General features: G+C 42.2%; 2 pseudogenes; both read right to left on the reverse strand.

Annotated features, from left to right (window-relative positions):
• LOC134377187 (exophilin-5-like) overlaps nt 1-25,374 on the reverse strand; it is a 77,497-nt pseudogene that overhangs the window by 39,247 nt on the left and 12,876 nt on the right.
• Nucleotides 1,588-20,272, reverse strand: LOC134374978 (ADP-ribosylation factor 1-like; annotated as a pseudogene).

The following is a 25,374-nucleotide window of genomic DNA, read 5'->3' on the forward strand; positions in this document are numbered from 1 at the left end:
GTGTGTCAGGCATTGTTCTAGGAGCTTGGAATACATTAGTGTGCAAAAGAGACAAGGAACCTCACCTTCCTAGAGCTTGCAGTCTACCAAGTATCTCCAAAGTCACCTCCCTGGTCCAAGCCACCACTGTCTCTCACCTGGATGACTGCAGGAATCCCCTACCTGTCTCCCTGCTCCCACTCTGGCTCCCCTTCCATCCAGAATCCACACATCAGAGAAATTGTCAAAGAACAAAATTTCAACAAACTGAGTTTTAAAGATCTAACTGGCTTTTATTACTGATTCATGAATCAGGCAGCATCCCATCTACAAAATAGAAAGCTACATTGGGCATGGCAGAGCAGTTGGTTTTTGTAATGTAGCTTAAGCAGGAATAAGGAAAACAAAAAAAAGTGGATTAGTTAACAACAGGTTACTTCAGGTTACTTTATTCATAAGGATTAAAGCAGAGGGAACTTCCTAATCATGGAGGCTAGGGTGGACTTGGGCCTTCTTTTTTTTTTTTTTTTTTTTTTTAATAATTAAGAGACTTTATTCTAATAGTTATAGTGCTTGTTTGTCGAAATTTAAAGTGAAAACAAATACACAAAACAGTTGATTACTAATTGTATACTGAAAGCAGTAAGCGATTCCACGACACCAAATGAACCAGTTCTGAGGTCTTCCCCAAGATAAATTTAACAGCTCCAGCTTCTTCCGTGTTTATCAAAATACAAAAGAAAAAAGTAGATGGCAAATCGGACCCTTGCAGGCTGAGGGGGCGAGGGCTACTTCACACGTGGTGCCTGGGTGCTCTAGAGGGCGGCTCTGGAACCGCCCGACCCTCCCTGCGAGCGGGGCTCCTGCCGGGGAGACCCCAGGCAGCCCCCTAACGTCTGCGCGCTGCACACGGCAGGCGCCTCCCAGTGCGTCCCCTCCGTGAGCACAGGTGCAAGCACAACGGCTATGGAACGCAGGGTGACCCAAAGACGAGCGAGTCACGTGCCGCCTACCGTGACCATGCAGGGTGGATCCGTTGGTTTCGTCACCACCTCACGTTCCCAAAGGGAAACAGACGAGCCGATGGACCGTTTTCCGGCCGTTACCTCAACACTGGCACTACGCATAGCCTCCCTTCTGCCTGCTCATGAGTTCAACTTATCTGGTATTTTTAACTATTTTTTTAAAAATGCACCGAGCTCGGGTTAAAAACCAACACACAAATGGATCTCAACACAGATCTCAGCCAGGAGGTGCGTCCAACTCGTCTGAGGCGGCTGCTGCTGGGGCCAGACGCCCACGTGCCCACGTCCCTTCTCAGAACTGAACAGTGAGTTGATTTTTCTTCTTACAGTTAAAAACAAGCTGAGTGACATTGCATACGAGTACCAGACACTGCCTCATTGGAAACAAAAGCTATTTACGTTAAATAAAAACCCTGGCTGCAGGCTGCGTCTGCCACATTTACAGCAAGGCGCGGTACACATGGTGACCAAAACCATGGGGACAGCTTCTGGTACTCAGTACCACAGAGTCGCTCATCTGCCTCATGAGAGTGAAGCGGAGGGCGGAGAGGAGGAAGTGGGGTGGGGGTGGGAGCGTTCGCCTTCACTGCTGGTTGTGGAGCTGATGGGGCCGCCAGTCCAGTCCTTCATGGAGCCTGTCCCCGCTGGTGGCGCAGAGTGCAGCCCCAGCTTGTCTGTGATTTCAGATGTGTTCACGGCGGTGAGGAGGTCCTGTTGTTGGTGGCACACTCGGGGAGGTCCTGTTGTTGGTTGGCACACTCGGGGAGGTCCTCCTGTTGGCACACTCGGGGAGGTCCTGTTGGCTGGCACACTCGGGGAGGTCCTGTTGTTGGCTGGCACACTCGGGGAGGTCCTGCTGTTGGCTGGCACACTCGGGGAGGTCCTGCTGTTGGCATACTCGGGGAGGTCCTGCTGTTGGCTGGCACACTCGGGGAGGTCCTGCTGTTGGCACACTCGGGGAGGTCCTGCTGTTGGCATACTCGGGGAGGTCCTGCTGTTGGCATAGTCGGGGAGGTCCTGTTGGCTGGCACACTCGGGGAGGTCCTGCTGTTGGCATAGTCGGGGAGGTCCTGTTGGCTGGCACACTCGGGGAGCTCCTGTTGTTGGCACACTCGGGGAGGTCCTGTTGGCACACTCGGGGAGGTCCTGTTGTTGGTTGGCACACTTGGGGAGGTCCTGTTGTTGGCTGGCACACTCGGGGAGGTCCTGTTGCTGGCATACTCAGAGAGGTCCTGTTGTTGGTTGATACTCGGGGAGGTCCTGTTGTTTGTTGGCACACTCGGGGAGGTCCTGTTGTTGGCATATTCGGGGAGGTCCTGTTGTTGGCTGGCATACTCGGGGAGGTCCTGTTGTTGGCTGGCACACTCGGGGAGGTCCTGTTGTTGGCATACTTGAGGAGGAACGAGTCCCGGAGCTCGTCCTCGGCCAGCATCCTCCTGAGCTCCTCGCGGGCCGCATTCACACACTCCCGCTCACAGCTGTCCACCGTGGAGATCTAACTTAGTGTGTTCTGGAAGTAGTGGCGCCACAGTGGCCGGATCTTGTCCTGGCCACCCCCGGCCCAGGCGGTGAAACTGATGTTCCTGTCGTCTGTGGTCTCTACATTGAAACCTGGGGTGGGAATGGTAATCACCATGTCACCTAGCTTCAGTTTGTACAGAATCATCAAGAGCATGCGCATTTCCTCTTTGTCAAAAAGGCCCTTGAAGAGGTTAAGATATTCCCCATTCCTGCAGACCGGTGGAAGCGACGCTGGCCAGAGAAACTTCAGCAGCTGTTGCTCCCAGCAAGTCACTGGTTTTGCACCCACAAGATGGTGGCTCTCGGCCTGTCGCTTTTTGATTAGTTGCTTTGAGTCTCCTGTTTTCTTGAAAAACTAACTTGTTTGGACATTTTCCTGTTTTTTTAAAGTTTCAGTTTAATTATGTGGCACTTGACAAGAGTGACTCCTTTTGTTGTTGTTATGAATATTCATGAGATACAAGGCTGATTGTCCCCATCTTGCCCTGGATGGGAAGGCCAGATCCATACTGGCAGCATGCCCATTACCACAAATTGCGATTGTAGCCCCTCTCCTCCACCCAGTTATCCCCAACCTCCCCCACCCCACTCCACTTTGTATTCCCAGGAATGTTCTCTCCCTCTGCAAGTCCAACGCACTGCTGTGGTCTTTCTTTCCTCCCTTCTTTCTCTCTTAGCTCCCACATATGAATGAGTACCTGAGGTATTTATCTCTCTGTGCTTTGCTTATTTCACTCAAGTTAAGTTTCTCCAAGCTCACCCATGTTGTTGTGAATGGGAGAATTTCATTCTTTTTTATGGCAGAGTAGTATTCCATGGTGCATATATACCACAATTTCCTTATCCAATCATCCATCGATGGACATTTAAATTGGTTCCATATCTTGGCTATTGTAAACAGAGCTGCAATGAACGTGGGAGTTCAGGTATCCCTTTGACACAATGATTTCCATTCCTCTGGGTATATACCCAGAAGTGGGATTGCTGGATCGTATGAAAGATCTATCTGTAGTTGTTTGAGAAACCTCCGTAATGTTTTCCATAGTGGTTGTATTAATTTACAACCTACACCAACAGTGTAGGAGCGTTCCCTTCTCTCCACACCCTCGCAAGCATTTGTTATTCACCGTCTTTTTGATTTTAGCCAGTCTAACTGGGGTGAGGTGGTATCTCAATGTGGTTTTAATTTCCATTTCCCTGATGAACTAGTGATGTTGAACAGTTTTTCATGTACCTGTTGGCCATTCGTATATCTTCCTTTGAAAAATGTCTATTCAACTCCTTTGCACATTTTTTAATTAGGTTATTTGGTTTTTTACTGAGTAATTGCTTGAGTTCCTTGTATATTATGCATATTAATCCCTTGTTGGATGCATAGTTAGCAAAAGTTTTCTCCCACTCTTTAGGTTGTCGTTTTAACTTTCATTTCCTTTGCTGTGCAGAAGCTTTTTAGTTTGATATAGTCCCATTTGTTTATTTTTTCTTTTGTTGCTTGTGCTTTAGGACTCATGTTCATAAAGTCTGTGCCCAGACCTAGTTGCTGAAATGTTTCACCTATATTTTCCCTTAGTAATTTTACAGTTTCAGGTCTTATACTTAAGTCTTTAGTCCATTTTGAGTTGATTTTAGTATACGGTGAGAGGTGCATGTCTAGTTTCATTCTTCTGCATATGGATATCCAGTTTTCTGAGCACCACTTGTTGAAGAGGTGGTCTTTTCCCCAATGTAGATTTTTGTTGCCTTTGTCCAATATCAGATGGCTATAGAGTGACTCCGTTTTGGTTTGGTCTGTTGGGGCCTATTGCAGGAGCTCACCCCCCCCCAACCCCAAGCTTAGGATATATGGTCTTCAAAGCTGTATAGTGTCTGGACTTCTGCCTTTTCTACCACTTTTAATACCACTTTCCCCTCCACTCAGCATTTGGCCTTCTTTCTGTTCCTCTAGCAAACTGGTTCCCTCTGGGCTTTGCACTTGCTGTTCCCTCCACCTGAAACGCTCTTCCCTACTCTGTCACATGGCCATTCCTTTGTATCATTTAGATCTTAGCTAAAATGTTACAACCTTAGAGAAACCTCCCCTGACTCTCCAAAATAAATGATCTCTTTCCCTAAATACAGTCTCTTTCTACCAAATTAGTTGGTTTACTTTTCTTAATCTCATTAATCTCCTTTTGAAATCATCATCATCATTTATTTACTTTTTTTACTGATTGTCTCCCTGGTGCCCCACTAAAATATAATCCATAAGCATAAGAATCTTGTTTGTCTTGTTTTCTGGAATGCTGTCTGACAGAGCAGGGACTCCATAAGCCCTTGGTGAACAAACGAACAAATGAATGAATGTGAATGAAATTTGGGAAACTCTTTTCTCTGGACCTGCATTTCTTCATCCATAAAATGTAGGGGGCGGGGAACTTGAGGCTCTCATGGTGCTTTCCCACTTTTTGTGATTCTAAGCACACTTTTGCTAATGTTTCAAATATCCTGGTATTTAAAAACGTGGTTAACAAATCCATATTTAGCTCTTTCTGAGTCTGAGGGATTCCAACTCTGTCTTCTTTGGGCCTACTTCAGCCTGAAAAATCCCAAGCTTGTTCTCTTGTGTCAACTGCCCTTTCTTTCTGCTGCTTCTCTCTAAATTAATTGCATGATTAAAACTGATGTCGGAGGTAGGGTACAGGGGGCCCCACAGTCGGCCTCAACACACCCAGTCCTCTTACCAGGTTCTTGACTCTGCCATAGCAAAGAATTCCAGGGCAGGGTCACAGGAAAAAGTGAGAACACGTTTAATATAATAGATAAGAAATACAGGTTCCACAGAGAGTACAGCATAGCTCCTGAGACTGAGCAGGGCCCACACCAAGTTTAACACAAAATTAAGTTCAATATAGACATCAAGTGTTAACACAAAAGCAAGAAAAACAAAGTTCAGTATGAAGTGCAGGTTGGCTCAAGAGAATGAGCAGGTGCAGGCTGAAAGTAAGTTTGATACAAAGTAAAGTATACACACCTCAGCCAGCAAAGTACAGCTGACTCCCCGAAAGTGAGCAACAACCCCGCCTTTGCCTGGGACTGGCTTTTATAGTTTCTCTACCTAATGAATATTCAATTAAGGGGTGGCTCCCATGTATGTAATATTTAGTCTTGCACATGCTCAGTTGGTCTCTTCCTGGAGCATGTTCATTGGTCAGACTCTATTGCATGCACCAGGCATATTCAAGAATATTCAGTCCTCCCTATTCAGCATGCCCAGTTACTAGATTTGCATAAGCCAGCCCCCTGTGATTTCATCTTCCCCCTGTTCCTGCTGAAAATAGGTCTAACTGCCAACAGTAACTTTCCTCCAGGGGAGAATCCAGAGGAGGGGGCCTGAGACCTCAGGGACTGGATGGAAACCCAGCGGTGTGTCCTGAAAGCTGAGCCCAGGGAAACTGAGCACCTCCTATATCAAAATGAAACAACTAGAAGAGGCCATATAATTCCAGATTCAAACTGACAATAACTTTAGGAAGATGAAGATAATATTTAGTATTACTTCTAGCACCTTCATGCTGCTGCTGAACATGATGGGAACTTGCATACTGAAAAGACACATTGTTCCCTGAGGAGAAAAGTGGGTCTAAAATTCACCATTAAACATACATTTTGTGACAGCCACTGTGCTGGGTGCTTCCACATAGCACCATAGGAACCCAGTGAGGCAGGTGCTACTATACCCATTTTACAATAAAAGGAATTAAAACCATGAAAAGTGAAAAAAACTTGCCAGAGGTTGTAAAGAGTGAAAAGAGCAAGGCTTCTACCTAGCTTCAGACCACCACTACCCAGCGTGAAAATATTCGTTGAGTAAGTACAGTTATTTCCAGATTATATTCCAGAGGCTGAATTGTTCAATACTTGCCTAGAATTAGCCTCCTTTGTTAAGTCTCTGCAATTTTTTTCATGCTGGTTGTCTCATCACTGGATTGCCAGCTCCTTAAATCAAGTGCAAGAATTCCTGGACACACATCAAGCAGTGAATAAATACTTGTTGAATAACCGAACAAATGAATACAAGGGAATTAAAAACTAGAGCTTTTAGTTTTTGCCTCCCTTTTATTCCTCTTTATACAGATGCTTGTACATTTTCCACTGAAACTTGCAAGGCAAGTGTTAGTGCAAGTTGAATGTTGGGATTCTACAAGTGCAGGGAATCTGCAAGGCAGGTTAGAGCCAGTAAAGTTCCACAGATAAAGTGTATGATCTCAACATCTTGGATTTGTTTATTATATTATTCATGGCTTCTTTCCAAAGGCAACTACATCCTAAATTCTGACCACATCCTCTGTACCACTAGTTATGTAGAGTTAGGTAACAAGACAGAACTGTACACATGAATATCTAGTGCATCCCTCCTTCACTTTCATTAATAAGAATACAGGGAGTGTTTTTTCTCATATTCAGGCAATTTAATGCTTATTCTTAGAAGACAAAAATAGGAGCCTAGGCAATTTCACAAGGTGTAAGGAAACTGATGCTCCCATAGATTCATTCTGGGTCCAGGCAGAAAGGTCACAAGTCTAAATGGCTTTCACTTCTCACACTGTAATTAAAATCCACAATTATTGTATTCAACTTAATTCACCCTCTGTGTCATGCAATCTTAAAGGTGTTGGAAAACCAACTTAAATTCAACTTTCTGGAATTAGCTTTAGCTTTAAGGAATTCAGTGTTACAATGTGAGACTCTCCCCTTCCCCCTCCTCCTGCCCCACCTCCCCGCGCTGGTCAAATATGCAAGCCAGGAAGAAAGATAGATCTCAGATAGCTATTTAGTCTTTACTTTAGAGCACAGAATGTTGAGAACATGCCCTGAGGTTTCCTAAATGTCACCACCATGAATGTACTGCTCCTGGGTTCCATAAGGGATAGTGGAGGTTCCCAGACTCCATGATTTGCAAACCTGTCCATTGCAGGATTCACCCACTGGGTCAAAAAAAGCTTGATGTTGGCATCAGTTAAAGCTCATTGGTTTGAATTACAGTCTGTAATTCATTTTCAAAAAGAGTTAATCCTTGAAGTATAACCCTTATCCAAGTGGTTGCTGCTTTTCTAAATCCTCTCAAGAAAAGATGCCTTACAAAGACCAGTGCTGTGTTTAAATGGCTTTTTTCCATCTACTGACAAACTAACTGACCTGGCAAACCACTCCACCTCAGAAATTACTGCAGAATCCCATTCCAAGGGCTTTACTTTGAACATTTCCCCCTTGGATCCTTGTACTAAATGTTCTCATTAGAATTATTACTCTGCTGATAAGTTATTCCAAACACACGGATTGTTTTCATATGGTATTATCTCATCCAGAAGACCTTGTTAAGTTTTGTCTTTATGCATGGGTCTGCTCGAAATTATGTAACTTGTTTAGGGAAGCTTGATTTTGTGTAAGATATTTTTCTGGTAATGTCATTTTTGTATGTTCTTATTATTTGCGATCATTTTAACTTTCAGATTCTAGTATCTAAATTCTTCTTTCTCAGTCTCAATAACAAATGAAATTTGTGACCATTCATTATAATGTATTTAATACTTGATCATGAAATCTCAATGGGTCTTTGGAGACAAGACCTAAATGAAGCCTTGTTACACAGTACAAATGATAATGTAACAATGAAGGATGTTACACACTTTAAATTAATATGTCAGTACATCAAGAATAGGTACGGGATAATTGTACTCAATCTGTTAACAATCAGCCCATTTTTCAAAAATGGAAAGAAATATCAATTCAAGGGAGCAGTAATGCCAGGTGCATTTTACAGAAGAAAAATGGAAATGAAAAGAACTGTTTACTTGGTACATGTATATGGGTGTGGCCTATTCTTTATTAACAATGACCTTAGATTTTAAAAATCATCATCTAGTTAGCTTTGAATTACTTGAATTACTTTGGCTTTCCTTTTTGGAAAAATGTTTGTTCGCTTTAAGGTAGGATAAAGAATGTCTAACATAGAAAAAGAAATCTTGAAATTTGATTCCCCCCACTTTTTGTTTTGTTTTGTTTTAAATGTTTTGAACATCCACAAATAGGACTCAAGCCACAGAAGTAATGGATTAAACATGATTTAGATCCATCTGAGAGGCATGGACCACTTTTCTAGCATATGAGCAGCCCATGATGTGTTGGGAGCCTGTCCCATTCATAGCAAAGTGGTCATTGTAGTTGCTGTGCTTTGGGTCATGGGATACAAAACTTTTTGCACTCCTGGCTGTAATCAGCTGAACCAGGGATTCGTGGTTGACCCAAAAGCTAAACATGAGCAAGAATGCTGCCCAGCCGATGTGCTCCATTTTGGAGAGTAACACCTTAATCTCGTCTTTCCTCCTGGCATGTCTTGAAATCATGACAAGTAAGACATACTGAAATGACATAGAGGCTGAGAGACACACAGAGAGAAGGCATTGAGCCTGAGTATGTACCATGAGTAGAAGCCATGAAGCAACAGGGTCATGAACAGGCAGAAGCCGTGGGACAGACAAGAAAGTCAGCCATGGCAACGGAAGTGAGCAGGGAGAAACAGAGCAGAGAAGCTGAGCCACAAGCCTGGCCTATTACCAGCCCAGGTGATTGGCACCAGAATGCTGCTGTATTCTGATCAACTTTCCAGTTCCTGAGGACTGGTTGTGCAGGGCTGAGGCTATTTCATGTTTCCTTACTTCTCCATTGTATCCTTGAAAAAAGTGTCACCCACCACTTGAGCAAACTAGTGTATGTTCCTTGTCACCTAAAATAGCATAACTAAAATATCCAGGCATTAAAACATCAACACACAAAAACCAATAGTCTTACTAGTCACCAATAGTGAAATAGCTGAAGAAGAAATCAAGAAAGTGATTGAATTCATAACAACTATTAAATAAAGTATCTAGGAGTAAATTTAACCAAGGAGGTGAGAGACCTCTACAATCAAAACTATAAAACACTGGTGAAAAAAACTGAAGAGGAGAAAAATAAATGGAAAGTATCCCATGTTCATAGGATGGAAGAATTAACATCATCAAAATGTCCATATTACCCAAAGCAATCTACACATTCAGCACAATCCCTACCAAAATACCAATGACATTCTTCACATAAATAGAAAAAATGATCTTAAAATTTATAGAGAAAAGAAAATTTGTATGGAACAACAAAAGACCCTGTATAGCTAAAGCAATCTTGAGCAAAAAGAACAAAGTTGGAAGCATTGTGCTTCTGACTTCAAAATATACTATAAAACTATAGTAACCAAAACAGAATGGTACTGGCATAAAAACAGAAAATTAGACCAATGGAACAGAATAGAGAGCCCAGAAACAAACCCACACACTTACAGCCAATTGACTTTTGACAAAAGTGCCAAGAACATACAGTGGGGAAAGGACCGTCTCTTCAATAAACGGTGCTGGGAAAACTGGATATCTATACACAGAAGATTGATACCCCTATCTTTCATCATACATGAAAATCAACTTAAAATGGTTAAAGACCTAAATTTAAGACCCAAAACTATGAAACTACTAGAACAAAACATAAGGGAAATGCTACACAAAATGGGAGTGGGCAGTGCTTTTTCGAGCAAGACTACAAAGGCACAGGCAACGAAAGCAAAAATACACAAATGGGAGTTCATCAGACTAAAAAGCTTCAGCACAAAAGGAACACTATCAACAAAGTAAAGTGACAACCTACAGAATGGGAGAAAGTGTTCACAAACTACACATCAGACAAGGGGCTAATAGCCACAATATATTAGGGACTCAAACAAATCAACAGCAGAAAACCAAATAACCCAATTAAAAAATGGGCAAAGGACCTGAACAGACATTTTGCAAAAGAAGATATATAAATGGCCAACAGGCACATGAAAAATGCTCAAAATCACTCAGCATCAGGGAAATGCAAATTAAAACCACAATAAGATATCATCTCTCACCCCAGTTAGAATGGCTATTATTGACAAGACAGTAAATAACAAGTGCTGGCAAGGATGTGGAGAATAGGGAACCCTCCTACATTGTTGGTGGGAATGTAAATTGGTACAGCCACTGGGGAAAACAGTATGGAGGTTCCTCAGAGAACTAAAAATAGATCTACCTTCCAACCCACCTATCATGCTGTGGATATATGCCCAAAGGAAATGAAATCAATGCATTAAAAAGACACCTACAACTCCCATGTTTATTGCAACTCTGTTCACAATAGCCAAGAGATGGAATCAACCCAAAGGCCCATTCATCTGTTGACAGATGAATGGATAAAAAAACTGGTATATATACACAAGGGAATACTATTAAGCTATAAAAAGAAATGATATCCTATTATTTACAGCAACATGGATGGAACTGGAAACCATCATGTTGAGTAAGTCAGGCACAGAATGACAAATACTGCACAATCTCACTCATGTGGAATCTAAAAAAAAATCACAAAAAATACGTAAGTGGTTCTCATAGAAGTAGAGAGTAGAATAACGATTACCAGAGGCCAGGAGGAGAGGGGGTGGGAGGGAGGGGAAGTGGTGGACTAATGGATACAAAACTATGCTATCTACCCTAAGTGAATCGTTGTGCAGTATATGCATGTATTGAAACAACACACTGTATCCCACAAAAATGTACAAATAAATGTTAAAATTAAAAAATAAAACATCCAGCCACAAGCAACATGTAGGAATGTATTCACAAGCGTTGGGACAGGAAATTTCAAATATCAATTAAAACTGACTTTGTCTTACCATTATAAAATTTTTAAGTTAATTTTTTTGTAATTATGAATAAAAATATACTCAATGCAGAAGACTTGGAAATTACAAAAAAAGCTTGGAAAAGAAAAGTCACAATCGCCACAACCAGAGATATTCCTGTGTTGTGTGTATGTCTCTCCAAGTGTTTTAAAGCAGGAGTAACAGGACTGGGATTCTGCCTGTCTCAGTTTTATCTGGGATATGAAAGCAAGAGATCCCAGATATCCAAGTGAGTTTGTAAAGAAGACCAGCCAGGAGAACTTGCTTGGTGGGATTTACAAAAACAAACTAAAGCCCAAGCTCTCTTGTTAGGGTTACAAGTCTCCTTACCCACAGGGTCAGGAGAGCAGAGACAAAGGGAGGATCTGTGAGGAGGCTTTCTTTAGAGAGGGGGGCTTCTACAGCACTATAGAAGAGCATAATTCTGTCCCTACTAGTGTGGGGAAAGGCGGCCTGGTATCTGACTCCTGCCTGAGAAGTCTGAGTTTGAGAAACTGGGGCAGGCCCGCTGCTTTGGCTGCAGTGTAAAGTGCATAGGTCAGCTGGCAATCTGCTCATTTCCAGGGTTTCTTGGGCAAAAATGGTGTGAGTGCTTCCCATGAACAAGACATGGGCCACAGGAGAGGCTGAGGAGGCATGGGGTTCTCTTGGTTTGTGTTCACTAGAGCTGGCTCAAGGGGTGAAGAGACCTTAGTAGAAAGAGGCTGTGGGTGAATCATTGGAATTCTAGGAGAGAGTAGGGGAGAGTACATAATCTGCATCAAAAGAGCTGCAGAACAGTGCCTGGCCATGGGGCATCTCTGAAAACGCCACACGAGCACACACAAGAAAAGAGGCAGATTTAAACATCTGCCCAACCCAGAGAATGTGAAGCTACCCTGCAACCATTCCAGCCAAACCAGAGCCTTTCAGCATATGCCTCCCATTCAAACTCGTGCCTCTCCTCCAACCCACTCTCCACCTCCACCCTGGAATGGTTAAAAACCAGCATCAAAGGGATGAAGAGGTAGAAGCTTAGAGGGAAAGGAAGAAGGACCAAATTCCTCCTCACTGTCTCACTGCAGCAAGTGGTGGCTGTGCAAGGGAAGTGACTGCTCCTCTGAATGAAGCTGGAATTAATCTGGGACAGGGCATTCTAATTATTGTATTGAATTGAGACTATGTTTTGTGTCTTCAAGTGATCAAAGGAACTTTATTACATAAGAGTGAGCAGAAAAGTCACAGGACTGCCCTTGTTTTTATCCAGCTGCATTTGAAGGGATAGTAGGAGACAAAACTAAAGACGGTTTCTGATTATATTCCCTGATTCCTCTTTGCTCGATGTGCCAAGTTATACATGTGTGCAGTTTTAAAAAATGCTGTTACACTATATCTACTGTTGGGCAGCCTAGGTTTCCCACTTAGCACTACAGTAGGATTGCTCTGCTATGTCAATACTGGACCACTGTATCTCTGTACTGTAACGTGTACCTACTCCCCTATTGTTGGATATATGAGTTATTTCTAATTTTTTAAGGTCATAATGTTGAAATGAACATAGTTCAAAACTAGCATTGTGCACATCTCTGATCAATTCCTTAGGATAAATTTCCTTGAAGTGGGATTTTCAAGTCAAAGGATGAGCACGCTTTAATGACTTAAGAAAATATATGACCAAATTGCTCTCCTGGAGAAAGGTCATACTAAATTTTTCTCCTATGAGTGCCCATTTTCCCAAACCTTTGCCAACAGTAGTTATTATTATTATTTTCTAAATCTTTGCTATTCTGATAGGCAAAACTTTTTTTTTGTATTTATTTGATTACTTATAGAGGTTGAACATTATTTCATATGTTTATTGGATTAGTATACTTTTTCTTGACTTCTCTGCTCAACACCTATGCTTATTATTTAAACCAGGAGTCACTGGAAATATTGATTCCATGAAGTTCAAGGTAAAGAGCCAAAAGAAGGTAGAATTGGCAACTTTTGGCATTTGCTTTAGAGTGTAGCTCACAGGCCGGTTTATACGGCACTAATCGGGGCTCAGAGTGGCCCCTACAGCATGCACCTTTTTCTTGGTTGCCTCATATTGCTCTTGCCTCTGTTCAGGTTGCAATGGTAAGTACAAGAAGTAAAATGTGGCCTAGTTATACAGACATTACTGTCATTTACGCTATCACTATTTTCATGTTTGATTGCCCCAGACTGCAGTGGTAGCGTAAAATTACCGTGTGAGCTTCTCTGAGGGTGCTGGGCCTGGCTGGTGAGGACAATCAGTCAGATGATGGGTTCTAATTTGTTCCTTGGGCTGATCAAATAACATCTGTGTGCCTCATTTTCCTCATCCGTAAAACTCACTTCTTTATGACCGGCCCCCTGCTTAACCATCCGGACTTGTTTACCATTACTCCTTTGATTAAATCTAAGGTGCCAACCATTCTGAACTCTTCGCCATGCTCTCTGGCCATTTTCCAAGTTTCTCTTTTGCTTACAGTGAATGCTCTTTCTTCACATAATTTGTCCCGTGATCTAATTCAGTGCTGGCACTCAGCTAAAGGTTGAAAAATGTCTTTTTGAATGAAAAAAAAAAAATGAATCCAATTCAACCATAGTGAGCATTTAAATTTGTAAGGATGATATGAAGACACTAGGAAATTTAAGATCTATTGGTGGAAAAAGATATGTTCAAAGTATCTGTGATATATCATGTAATAGAAAACTAAGACTCTTGCTTTGGGATGATGAAGAAGAATAAGATTAATTCTAGCAAAGGGCTAGGAAAGCATTCATGAGGATGGGCCTTAAAAGATAGAATTAGACTTTCTGGAGTACAAGCTCCATTAGAGCCAGGTCTGAATCCACCATTGTTCATCTCTAGTGATGCTCATTCCCCAATGAATAAGTGAATGACATGGAAAGTAGATAAGGTGTGCAAGTGGGGGGTGGGTGAGGGTGAGTGAAGGCCATCGCTGGCAGGGAAAGTCCTCTGAGTGTAGGAAGTGAGGTAGGAGAGTAAATGACTTGGCTTTGGTTTGTTTGTTTTAAGTGGTCATACGAAGTTTTTATTTGCTAGCCTTGCATCAAGGGAAACTGTCCAAAGTTACTCATGGAGGTTAACCATTGTCTATTAATATTTTCATTATTGTCCGAGTCACTGGACTATAACTAAGAATCCTAGAAACTCTGAAATTCTCTCGATTTCTTGGTAGATACACAGGAAAACATTCAACACTAAGATCATGCAAGTTTCTGGATGCTTCCTATGCTCTTGTGTAAAGAACAGGGCTGGGAGGTGGGAGGGGAGAAACTAACATTTCCTCCTGTGGGCTCATGCCAGTCACTCACTCACACACTATGTGATTGCTCTGTGATACGACTGATTCAGCTGATAGCCAAAGATATGGAGAAAGGTGCCACAAAGCCCTTTAATACATATTTAAATTCTATTTTATCAGAAATGATTTTGTGCTTTTCTTCTATTTAACATTTCCAGAATTTAAAAACAAAAACAAACAAACAAAAAAAAAACAGTTTAGCTAAATCTCATTCTCTGTGTGCAAGTCTGTTAAAAATTAATGAACATTTAGCCTTACTGAAGAGGAACAGATTGCTGGGGAGGGGGAGGGAAGGAAGTCAGGTGGGAAGGAATGTTCTAGAGCAAGTCAGCAGTTACACACAATAAATAATAAACGAACATCAGCTTTTTCTTTAGGGCTTTAGCCTCCAATATTGACTTGAATGGTCTTTGTGAATTGAAGATTGAAATATTCCAACTACACTGGCATTAAAATTCAATAGTGTGTTATGTAGAATTGACTCGAAAGCATTAAGAGGCCGAAACTGGAAATCATTTTCCCCCTATCCATCTTCCACGTATCCACATCCAAAAACCCTTCAAGGCCATCCTTTTTATGAAGGCTTTCCTACTAATTTCAGCTCCCATCCATCTTTCTCTCATTCCAAAACCCTACTTCACTACTGTCTGTGCCACTCATTAGGAACTTAGTCATGTGCAGCCTTATAATGTTATTTAAATTTTCACTTTCTGTCCTCCCAAATGGATTACAAATTTCTCGGGTCCTACACTTTGCATTTACCATAGCAGATTGCATGGCCCACACAAATAGTAGGTCTTCACAATATTTGTCAAGTATCAAAACACCACTAATCTTAATCCCACAGACGTGCAAAGGTGTTGGGATTTAAGTAAGCTCACATCACAATAAACTTGGAAAGGGGTATCTCTTTGCTTTATCATCATGCCTGCTGAAGGTATCATTCTCAGCCTTGCTGCTTTGAGCCCAGGGGTGTGTGTTCAATATATTTAGGCAAATTCTGGAATACCAGGGTCAAGTGAGCTCCAGGGGCTTCATGCTGGAGCACAGCAGCTTACCTGGTGGGTGTTAGGAACCACACGGCAGAATGATGGCTTTGCCTCTCTCCTCAGTGACTCTGAACAAGCTTCAAAACCAAGATCCACAGTGCCCTACACTGGTGGTCACTGAAGAAGTGATCTCCCACTTGCTGAAGTTGAAATATATTTCTGGTGACCCTGAACCGAAAGTGAGGGTGCTGTTGAAGAGTCAGCTTGTTGCTGCTGCTTCAGGGAGGAGAAACAGCGACTTGAAGTGTCTTTTTTTTTTTTTTTTTTGGAGGGGAGTGTCTCAATGATCAATTGCCTTAATTATTTTTGCTTAGAGTAGGAGAGAAATAAAGCTCCTGTTCAAAGTCCAAAGCTGAAAGGGAGGAAATGAAAGCACCTGCAGTTTCCTCTGGTCTGCTGGGCACCTGCTGACTGCCAGGCTGTTGACCGGCAGCTGCTGACCATGGCTTGCCCGAGTGGTGGTTCCTGTGGGCCAATCAGTCTCCTTCTCTACTGTCAGGTGGCTGCTGTCAGCTTCTCCTTCAGACGTCCTTCACCAGGCCATCTGGAGCTGGGGGACAAGTTCCAAGCTCCCTTGCCAGAATTCTGCTTTAAAATCTGCCCACCTTTCTCCTCACCCCCAATCCTGGTCACAGGCCTAAAACCAGATCTTAATTGTCAAGAGATAACGTACATCAAGAGATACTGTATCTAAATATTTTGAAGTTGATAGAGGAACTGATGTCCTTTAGTATTCAGAGAAATTACCTTAGTCTGGACTTACAAAGTGTAAGGTCCACTTGGATCCACTAGTATCAGTGTAAACAGTAGGTCAAATGCCAAAAACTCATCAAAGCCAGAAACCTGAGTTCATATGAACTCTCCTTTATCCTTCCTCCTATAGCTAATCAGCCACCAGGTCCTGCTAATTTGTTTTTCCAAATATTTCTTAAATCTCTTACTTTTTCTTCACCCTTAGTCAAGGCTCTTAAACACAACTCTCCTCTAATCCAGGCTTCACCCTTCACCCAGAGCCACCCACATAAGAAGCAAATTTGACTTTGTCACTCTGTTGCTGAAAACGTTTCGATGGCTCCTCCTCGCCTCATTTCATCAAAGCCCAGGGTCCTCAGCACGGCACTCAGGCCTTCCATGATCCACTCCTGTCACCTGCTCACTCTCTTGCCCCTCGTTCCTTCTCAGTTGGCATTCTAGTGCTGCCCACCACTGATGGTGCCTGCATCTCACCATAGTCTTTCACATCTTTGTGCCTTACCTGATGCTGTTCGCTCTATTTGGTTCATTCACCCCATGCCTCCTCCAGCACTCAGTTCAGGCACCATCTCCTCCAGCAAGTCTTCCTTGACACCTTGCATGGGTTATATGACCCCTGTGTCTCTATACATTTGCCACATTATAGTGAATACACTGTTTTTAAATCCATCTCCTTCACTACGTTGAAAGACCGTAGAGAGCATTTTTGTATCTCTAGTACTAGGTTTTTAGTAGGATTTCAGATATATCTGCGGAACAAACGTGTTTGCTGCTGAACAGAAGTGTTGAATCATGATGTGGAGAAAAAGTGATCTATCCTATGGGCTGTCACTCTAGAGAGGAACTCAGAACTCCCCTGATGCTGTGAGGCATGGAGAGCAGGGTTCTGAGGCAGTGACAAGTTCCAAAGACCACTGCCTCAATGCTGCAAACAGAGGATCTGGTCATACCTGGCAGCTCCAAGAGAAAGAGGTGACATTGCAGTGCTATTCCCAACACTTAATTTTGACGGTTGGCTGACCTACAATAAAGAACTCCTGCTGACATCCTGCCTCCCAGGAAGGACGGCCGATCCAAGCCAAAGGAGTAGCTGGGAACTGGCTTACCTCCTGAAATGACCCAGGCCCCTGGAGGTGTAGAATCTTTATCCTTAGGGGACTGCCACTCGTGAGGACCTGTAGCACCTCAGAGATGAGGCTCAGGTAAGCTGAGAACAGAAAAGTATGTTTAACACTTTAATTTAAAGTTATTGTTGTTCTGAAGCACTGTTTGGAAATTGTGTCATTTACCATTTTTGTGAGTTGGCTTTTAGATATATGCAAATCGTTTGAACAAAAAATTTACATCTATGTATTATTTTGTTTTGGTGAACTCTCCTTAAGGTTCTGGGAGGCCCAGAACAAGGAGTTATAAGTTGGCACATGGGGGAAGTGGAAAGAAAGCTTGAAGAAGCTGGAGCCTGAGCTCAGTAGAACTGGGTGTACAAGAGCTGGGTACAGCCAGGTGAGGGTGGGGTCTGGTGTGGCTTTGAAGGTGGAGACAGCTACCCTGGAGGGCATATGTTACTCATAAACCTTTTAAAGACTTTTGCCTGAACGGCAGTGGCAAAACAATTAAAAAGCCTTGGATAGACATGACCTAATTTATTGGCCTTTGCAATTGCCGTCCGTGGAGCCCAAGCTATACCGTAACCTACAACTAAGAACGAGTTTCGGTGGGTGAGGAGGGGTTTGCCGAGAAGAGGGGAGATACTGGTGTCCTTAAGGAGGAAGAGGCACCAGGAAGCAAAGCAGCGATAAAGGAGGTGGCCACACCCTCCCTGACAGACTCCCCACAGAGAAGACCATTGTCAGAATTCCCCCTACCCGTGCTTTTTCTACCTGAGGAGTGAAGCACCTAATTGCCACCACTGAGGGGACAACTTTCAGCAAACAGAGCTCTCACTTGGCCCCTGGTGATCCTGAAGAGGAACTTCAAAGTGTGAGTACATGTGCAGTAATTCAGCCAGCAGCTTAGACCTACCCTCAAATATGCACAACCCCAAAAGTCATTTTTATATGCCCTTTATGACATCTGGAAGAAAAGAAGAGAACCACACATAAAATACATGACAGCAGTATTAAAAATGGCCACTGAACATAACCACTCATACAACCAATGTGAAGAACTTATGACTACACTGGGGTACAAGAAGGCCAGTTCACAAGGATGGCCAGGAGGTATTCAGCTTGTGGACATTACAGCATTTGTGTTTATGGTAACCCACACTTAGTGGGCAGTAAAACAAAACAAAAACAACAAAAAGCAAAAAGTGATTCTTCCAGCTGCCAGACTAAACAGCTCCAGGGGCAGAAGGTCCCTTTAATCCTGCCAAGCAATTTTAAAGTTGAAAGTACTAGAAATAAGGTTTATTACATTTGTGTCAGGCATATTTCTCTCCATTGTCTTTTGCGAAGATCCCAGGCTTTCCCCTCCCAAACTGCAGAGTTTCCTGAGAAATCAACAGTCACACTTATGCAAAAAAGTGGGGTGTAGGAAAGATGTGACAGGTGAGGTCAGTGACCCAAGAGCCCAGGCAGCCAGGACGGAATTGCTTAGTGCACATTACAGTCATCTGGGTAGTTTTAAAAAAACATTACGCCAACCTGGTCACCAACCCATTAAGCCAGAATGTCTTGGGGTGAGACCTGGCACTGGTAGTTTTGAGTTCCCCCAGGTGGCAGTAATTTCAGCCCAGGGTTGAGAATCTCTGCACTAGCAGAGTCTGTGGCCTAAGACCTGTCATCAAAGACACCAGGCAGACACATGAGATGTGTCATTAGTCTTGGTGCCTAGGTGAGCACTCAGAGAGGAGAAGCAGAGGAGCACAGAGAAGGCAAGTGCACTATCCCTTCTGGACAGGTGAGTCTCAGTGCCTGCCATACCAACATGACGGCACTTTAGCTAAACTGGATGGTCTATAGCCCCTGCTCAGAAAGTCCAGCACTAAGCTTTCCCCCGGAAGTGCTACAGATTGGATGCCCTAGGGCAGCCCAGCCACAGGCTGGCTAGAGATGCGTCAGGTGACCTGGCATGATGGCCATGACCATCAGAATCTGGACCAGGGAGAGTCAGCCAGTTGAAGAATGAAGCAACAGGATGCGAGGGAATCAGAGGCATCCTGGGTAGGCTGTGAGAGGTGAGCAGAGTGGGTAGCTGGCCCCTAAAGGCGTCTTGGTTCCCCAAATCCTTCAAATTCCAGTTTCAGTCCATGTGTAATCTTTCCTTCTCTGCCTAAGGTGCCCCGAGTGAGACTTTCTTCCTCTCCACCCAAATATCCTGACTCACACGTGCAAGATAGAGCCGGATCACGGTCCCTTTCTGGGAAGAACACCCCAAAAGGAGTAAGGTGTAGAGAAGCAACAGCAGAATACAGCAACTTCTGAAAGATGCAGAAGCAAGAGAGAGAAACTGTAAAAGAGCAAAGAATGGGCATGAACAACAACAGTACAGGGAAAAGAGAAGAGAAATAAGTGAGAATTTTTAGGCAGCGAAACAATATATGAGTGGGCAATGAGAAAACGCAGAATCTAAAAGATGACAGAGAGACAACAAGGATAGAAGAGAACAGAGGAGGACAAGAGACTGTCCATCCCTGCTTTGTATTGTGCTGCTGAAAGATGACCCCTATAGGCTGCATTTCCCAGGCTCTCACAACCTGCCCAGCTGCTTCCAACCAGGTCTGGCCAGGAACTGGCAGGATATTAGAAGGTGAGAAGAAGGGAAAAGTCAGGGTATTTCTCCTCCTCTCTCTGTCTCATTCAGAACTTCTGGAAATGTCTGTCTCTTCCACATCTCCAAATCCCAAGTCACACCTGCCGTCATGGTTCACATTTCTCTTAGGGGATCCTATCCTGTGGGCTAGTGGTGTACTACAGCTGGCTTGTACTGGCTCACAAAAGCAGATCGTTAAATATTCAGGAATTTTGCAGGCTGGTGTTAAATTGGCTTGAAATTGGCCAATGCTACAAATCAGGGCTTTTTTCTTCTTTTTTTTCCCCAGGAGAGCCAGTTACCAGCACACCACTGCCTCCAGCCTAGGGGTAGTGGAAGCTTCTGCTGCTGCCAGTCTCTGGTTTGCCTCACTGTCCTCTGACTGGTTTCTCTGCTTCTTTTTGTCACTGTGTAACCAATTCTCTGTACTACATTCTGTTTTGAATACCAAGTAGTTTCTGTTTTCCTGGTTGGACCCTCACTGATATGGAGACCACGGTCTGCTAAAGAGCTTTATCAGCTCCCCTGCGAGTGGGAAACATAATATTCACAACACGTGGGGTTCTGATTTTATTTGATTGTTTGTCTAGTAATCCTGTTAATCACTTATCTTTGTGATTAAGTAATTTTTAAAGCAAATTAATTTTGTTATAAGTTAAAAACTGACACTACCCTACCAGGGTACTGGTTTGACCAGCAAAAGAACCAAATCTAAATGACAGTCAGGTCACTTGATGGAGACCTAAAGATGAATAGTCTACCCTCAGTTTGGTGTGCCACCTTGCATACAAAATGGGAAGAGGGAGGAAACTGAAACATGACCCATTAGCTATGTACACTAATATAGGTATAACAAACACATTTCTCTATACAAAAGCCTCTTCCCTACAATTTCCTTCTTAGATTTCATGAAAGCTGATGCTGCAGCATTTTGCCTCATCAAACTCTTTGTTGTTGTTGTCATTGTTTGATTGTTTCCCTGTCTTTTCTCTAAAAGAAATTATCACAGGCCTTAGAAGGAGATGGGAATAAATGGTACCAGAACAATTTGATAGCAATTTGTAAAAAATCAGTTTATATAATTATCCTACTATCTAGACAAAATATATATCAAATGAATTAAAGTTAAATTTAAAAAAGATTTTTAAAAGTTAGACATGAACATTGATCTAATCTCGATGTGTAGAGCTTTCTAATCTTAAAAACAAAAGGAAAATTTTGTAAAACTTGGTATATTTTCCTACATAAAAATGAAAAAACAACTTTTATTTTCAGATAAATAGAAGTTAGGAGCAAACTGAAACCTGAGAAATAAATTTATAATAAATAGGACAAAAGTCAATTTCCTTAATATGCAGTGAAATATATAAATCAATAAGAAAAAAAACCACACCAAGACTATGTCAGACAGTGTTGGTTGCCTTCTAGAATTTATTCCCCTCAACTCCTCTCCTTTCTGTTTTTGTTATGAGCAGCAAAGTGTTCAGTCCCAGGGGATGGACCATGATTGATCTCATATTTCAATCCCATTCCTTGCATTCTCAATTCTCTTGCAGCTAAGGGTGGCTATAATGACCTGGTTCTGGTGAATGAGAAATAAAGGGGAAGTCTGCTGATATGGCATCAAGGAAAGCTTTTACTTCTATGATGAAAGGGACACTTCCACTCCCAGGTATACCCCAAAGATGCAGTTGTCTCAACTCTTTCCCCCTTCTCCCTGTCTTGAACATGGGTGTGATGTCTGGAGCAGCTGCAGCCATCTTGCATGGCAAAGACACCATCCAAAAGTCCTTAAACCACTAGACCAGCTAGCAGCTGCCTACTTCCAGATGTTTTGTTATGTCACAAAAATTTACACCCAATTTGTTAAAACCACAGTTAGATTTTCTGTTATTTGTGACAAGCAGCATTCCGGATACAGACCCTGATATACAAATGGGCCAAGATATTAGTAGACAATTCTTAAATCAAGAAATGTGAATAGTAATCATGTGGAAAAAAAAGTTTATGTTCACTATAACCACAGCATTAGAAATTAAAACAAGTACAAGAATTTCTTTTCCTACAAAATTGGCAAAGATTAAGAAAAATAATACAACACTGTCCAGTGCTGGGAAAGATGTGGTAAAACAGGGGGTCTTCCCACACTGACAGTCAAGGTGCAATTTGGTAGAACATTTTTAGAAAGCAATTTGGTAACATGTAACAACTTAGAATGTATTTATATTATTTAAACTAATAATTCTACTTTTTGAAATTTACCTTTGGGACAATTTAAATTGAATTAAGGATGTAAGCACAAAGGTTTGCTACAGTGTTATTTCACACAGCAATAAGAAAAAAATAGAATTTAAAAAATCAAAGTGGCTAAAATATTGAAATTGTTAACTAAATTATAAAATATATACAGTAGAACAATATGCAGCCACAAAAATAGTGTTGACTCTGAGTCTTTAATTTGAAGGGGTTATCTTTATGCTATGATATTATATAAATAAGAAACAAAAATATACACAGTATGACCACAAGTGTGTTAAAAGTGGATGTGGGGAAACAGTTTGACAGTTCTTCAAAAAGTTAAACATAGAATCACCACACGTCCCAGTAATTCCTTTCCTGGGCATATACCCAAAAGAATTGAGAACAAGGACTCAAACACATACTTGTTGACAAGTGTTCATAGCAGCATTATTTACAGTAGCCAAAAGGTGGATACAACCCAAATGTCTTCCACCAGATGAATGGACAAACAAATTGTGGTCTACAGATACAATAGAATACTGTTCAACCACAGAAAGGAACAAAGAACTGATACATGCTATAAGATCGATAAACCTCTCAAAAACACTATGTGAAGTAAAAAAAGACAGACACAAAAGGTTGCATATTATGATTTCATTCACATAAAATATGCTAAATAGGTAAATCCATTGAGACAGAAAGCAGATTAGTGGTTGCCAGCAGTTGGGGGGAGGTGGGAATGGCAAGTAACTGTTTAATGAGTTCTATTCCAGGAAGATAAAAATATTTTGGTACTATATAGAGGTGGTGATTGCACAATATTGTGAATGTACCAAATGCCAATGAATTGTTCACTTTAAGGTGGATGATTTTATTTTGTTCGAATTTCACCTCAACAAAAAATATTTTAAAGAAGTAAATGTGGGGAATTCTGGTTCCAGGTAAGACGGAATAAGCGCTTTCCACTCTGTCTCTCCTGGTGAATGTAGCCATAAAATCTGGACAGAATGCAGAGCTTCCAAATATATACAGCAAAAAACTAACAGACCAGAAGGAAGAAATAGACGAACTCACAATTATAGTTACAATGTCAGCACTTCTCTCTCAGTTGCTGACAGAACTAATGGACAGATACAAGAATGAAGAAGTGAGCAACGACATAAGCTAAACGGATCTAATCAAGATTTATTGAACAGTCCACCAGACAACAGCAGAGAAGTACACATGGAACCTTCCATGATAGACCATAACCTGGGTCATAAAACAAACTTTAGCAAGCTGAAAGGAATTGAAATCATGTAAAGTATATTCTTGAAAATAATAAAGCATAAATCAATGATAGAAATGTAACATAAGAATCTCCAAACACTTGAAAATTAACACACTTTTAAATAATCTATAGGTCAAAGTCTCAAGGGAAATAAAATATATACTGAAGTGAATGGAACAAAAATACAAATATAAAAGTTTGTTGGATGGGCCAGCCCTTGGCTCACTCAGGAGAGTGCAGCACTGGTAGTGCCGAGGCCGCAGGTTTGGATCCTATACAGGGATGGCCGGTGCGCTCACTGGCTGAGCGTGGTGCAGACCACACTGTGCTGAGGGTTGCGATCCCCTTACCGGTCAGAAAAAAAAAAAATTTTGTTGGACAAAGTCATAGCAGTGCTGAGAGGGAAATTTATAGCTGTCAATGCTTATATTAGAAAAGAGGAAAATCTGAACTCAAAAATAAAAAGGGAAGTATATCAAAATTTGTGGGATACAACCTAAGTGTGGTTTGTGCAGCAGCACTGTAGAGTAGAAGCTTGAAATCTCGGTGGCATCCACGTTGTGTTAAATCTGTAGGCCAGCAGGACATGAGAGCAGTGGATGCATGGCAGCCTCCACCCAGATTCCAGAGGATGTATTGAAAAGCCTGGAAGCCCAGGCAGAGACCTGCTGCAGGGGCAGAGCCACTGCAGAGGCCATCTACTAGAGCAATGCCAAGCAAGAATGTGAGGTCAGAACCCCCACAGAGAGCCCCCAAGGAGGAATGTCTAGTAGAGCCGAGGCAGCAGGACCACCATGGAGACCCCAGACCTATGGAGCTACCAGAGTGGAACACTGGCCTGGAAAAGCTGCAGGCACCATCACTGCCCACTGGGCTATGCCTGGCAGAGCTGTGGAAGTGAAGTTGCCCAAGGTTTTGGGGGCCTAGATACCCAATTGTGCCCAGTATGCTGGACTTGGAATCAAAGATTATTTTGGAGCTTTAAGACTTAATGTCTGTTAGGGGTGGAATGATGGAGTTTGGATGTGTCGTCCCCCCCAAAACTCATGGAAATTTGATCCCCAATGTGGCAGTGTTGGAAACTGATTGAGTCATGGGGGCAGATCCCTCACGAATGGGTTAATGCTCTCCCTGGGGGAGGGGGGATTAATGAGTGAGTTCTTGCTCTATTAGTTCCCGCGAGAGCTTGTTGTTTAAAAGACCCTGACACCTCCTCTCTCTCTCTTGCTTCCTCTCTCTCTCTTGCTTCCTCTCACCATGTGATCTGCTTGTACCTGCCAGCTGCCTGCCACTTTCCACCATGAGTTAGAAGCAGCCTGAGGCCTGTGCCAGATGCAGCTGTCCCAGAATCATAAGCCAAATAAACTTCTGTTCTTTATAAATTACCCAGTCTCAGGTATTTCTGTTATAGCAACACAAAATGGACTAATACACAACCAAAGCCATGCCTAGAGAGAAATTTGTAGCATTAAATGTTTATACTGGAAAAAAAGAAAGGTCTTCAATCTAAGTTTCTACCTTAAGAAACTAGAAAAAAATAGCAAAATCAACTAAAGCAAGCAGAAGGAAGAATAAATATCAGAAGAAATCAATGAAATTAAAACAGAAAATAGAGAAAAATCAAAACAAAACAAAAACTGGGTTCTTTGAAAATATAAATAAAATTGATAAACCTTTAGCAAGACTGAAAAAGAAAAATAGG

Source organism: Cynocephalus volans, chromosome 4, assembly GCF_027409185.1.
Source record: "Cynocephalus volans isolate mCynVol1 chromosome 4, mCynVol1.pri, whole genome shotgun sequence".
NCBI classification, from domain to species: Eukaryota; Metazoa; Chordata; class Mammalia; order Dermoptera; family Cynocephalidae; genus Cynocephalus; species Cynocephalus volans.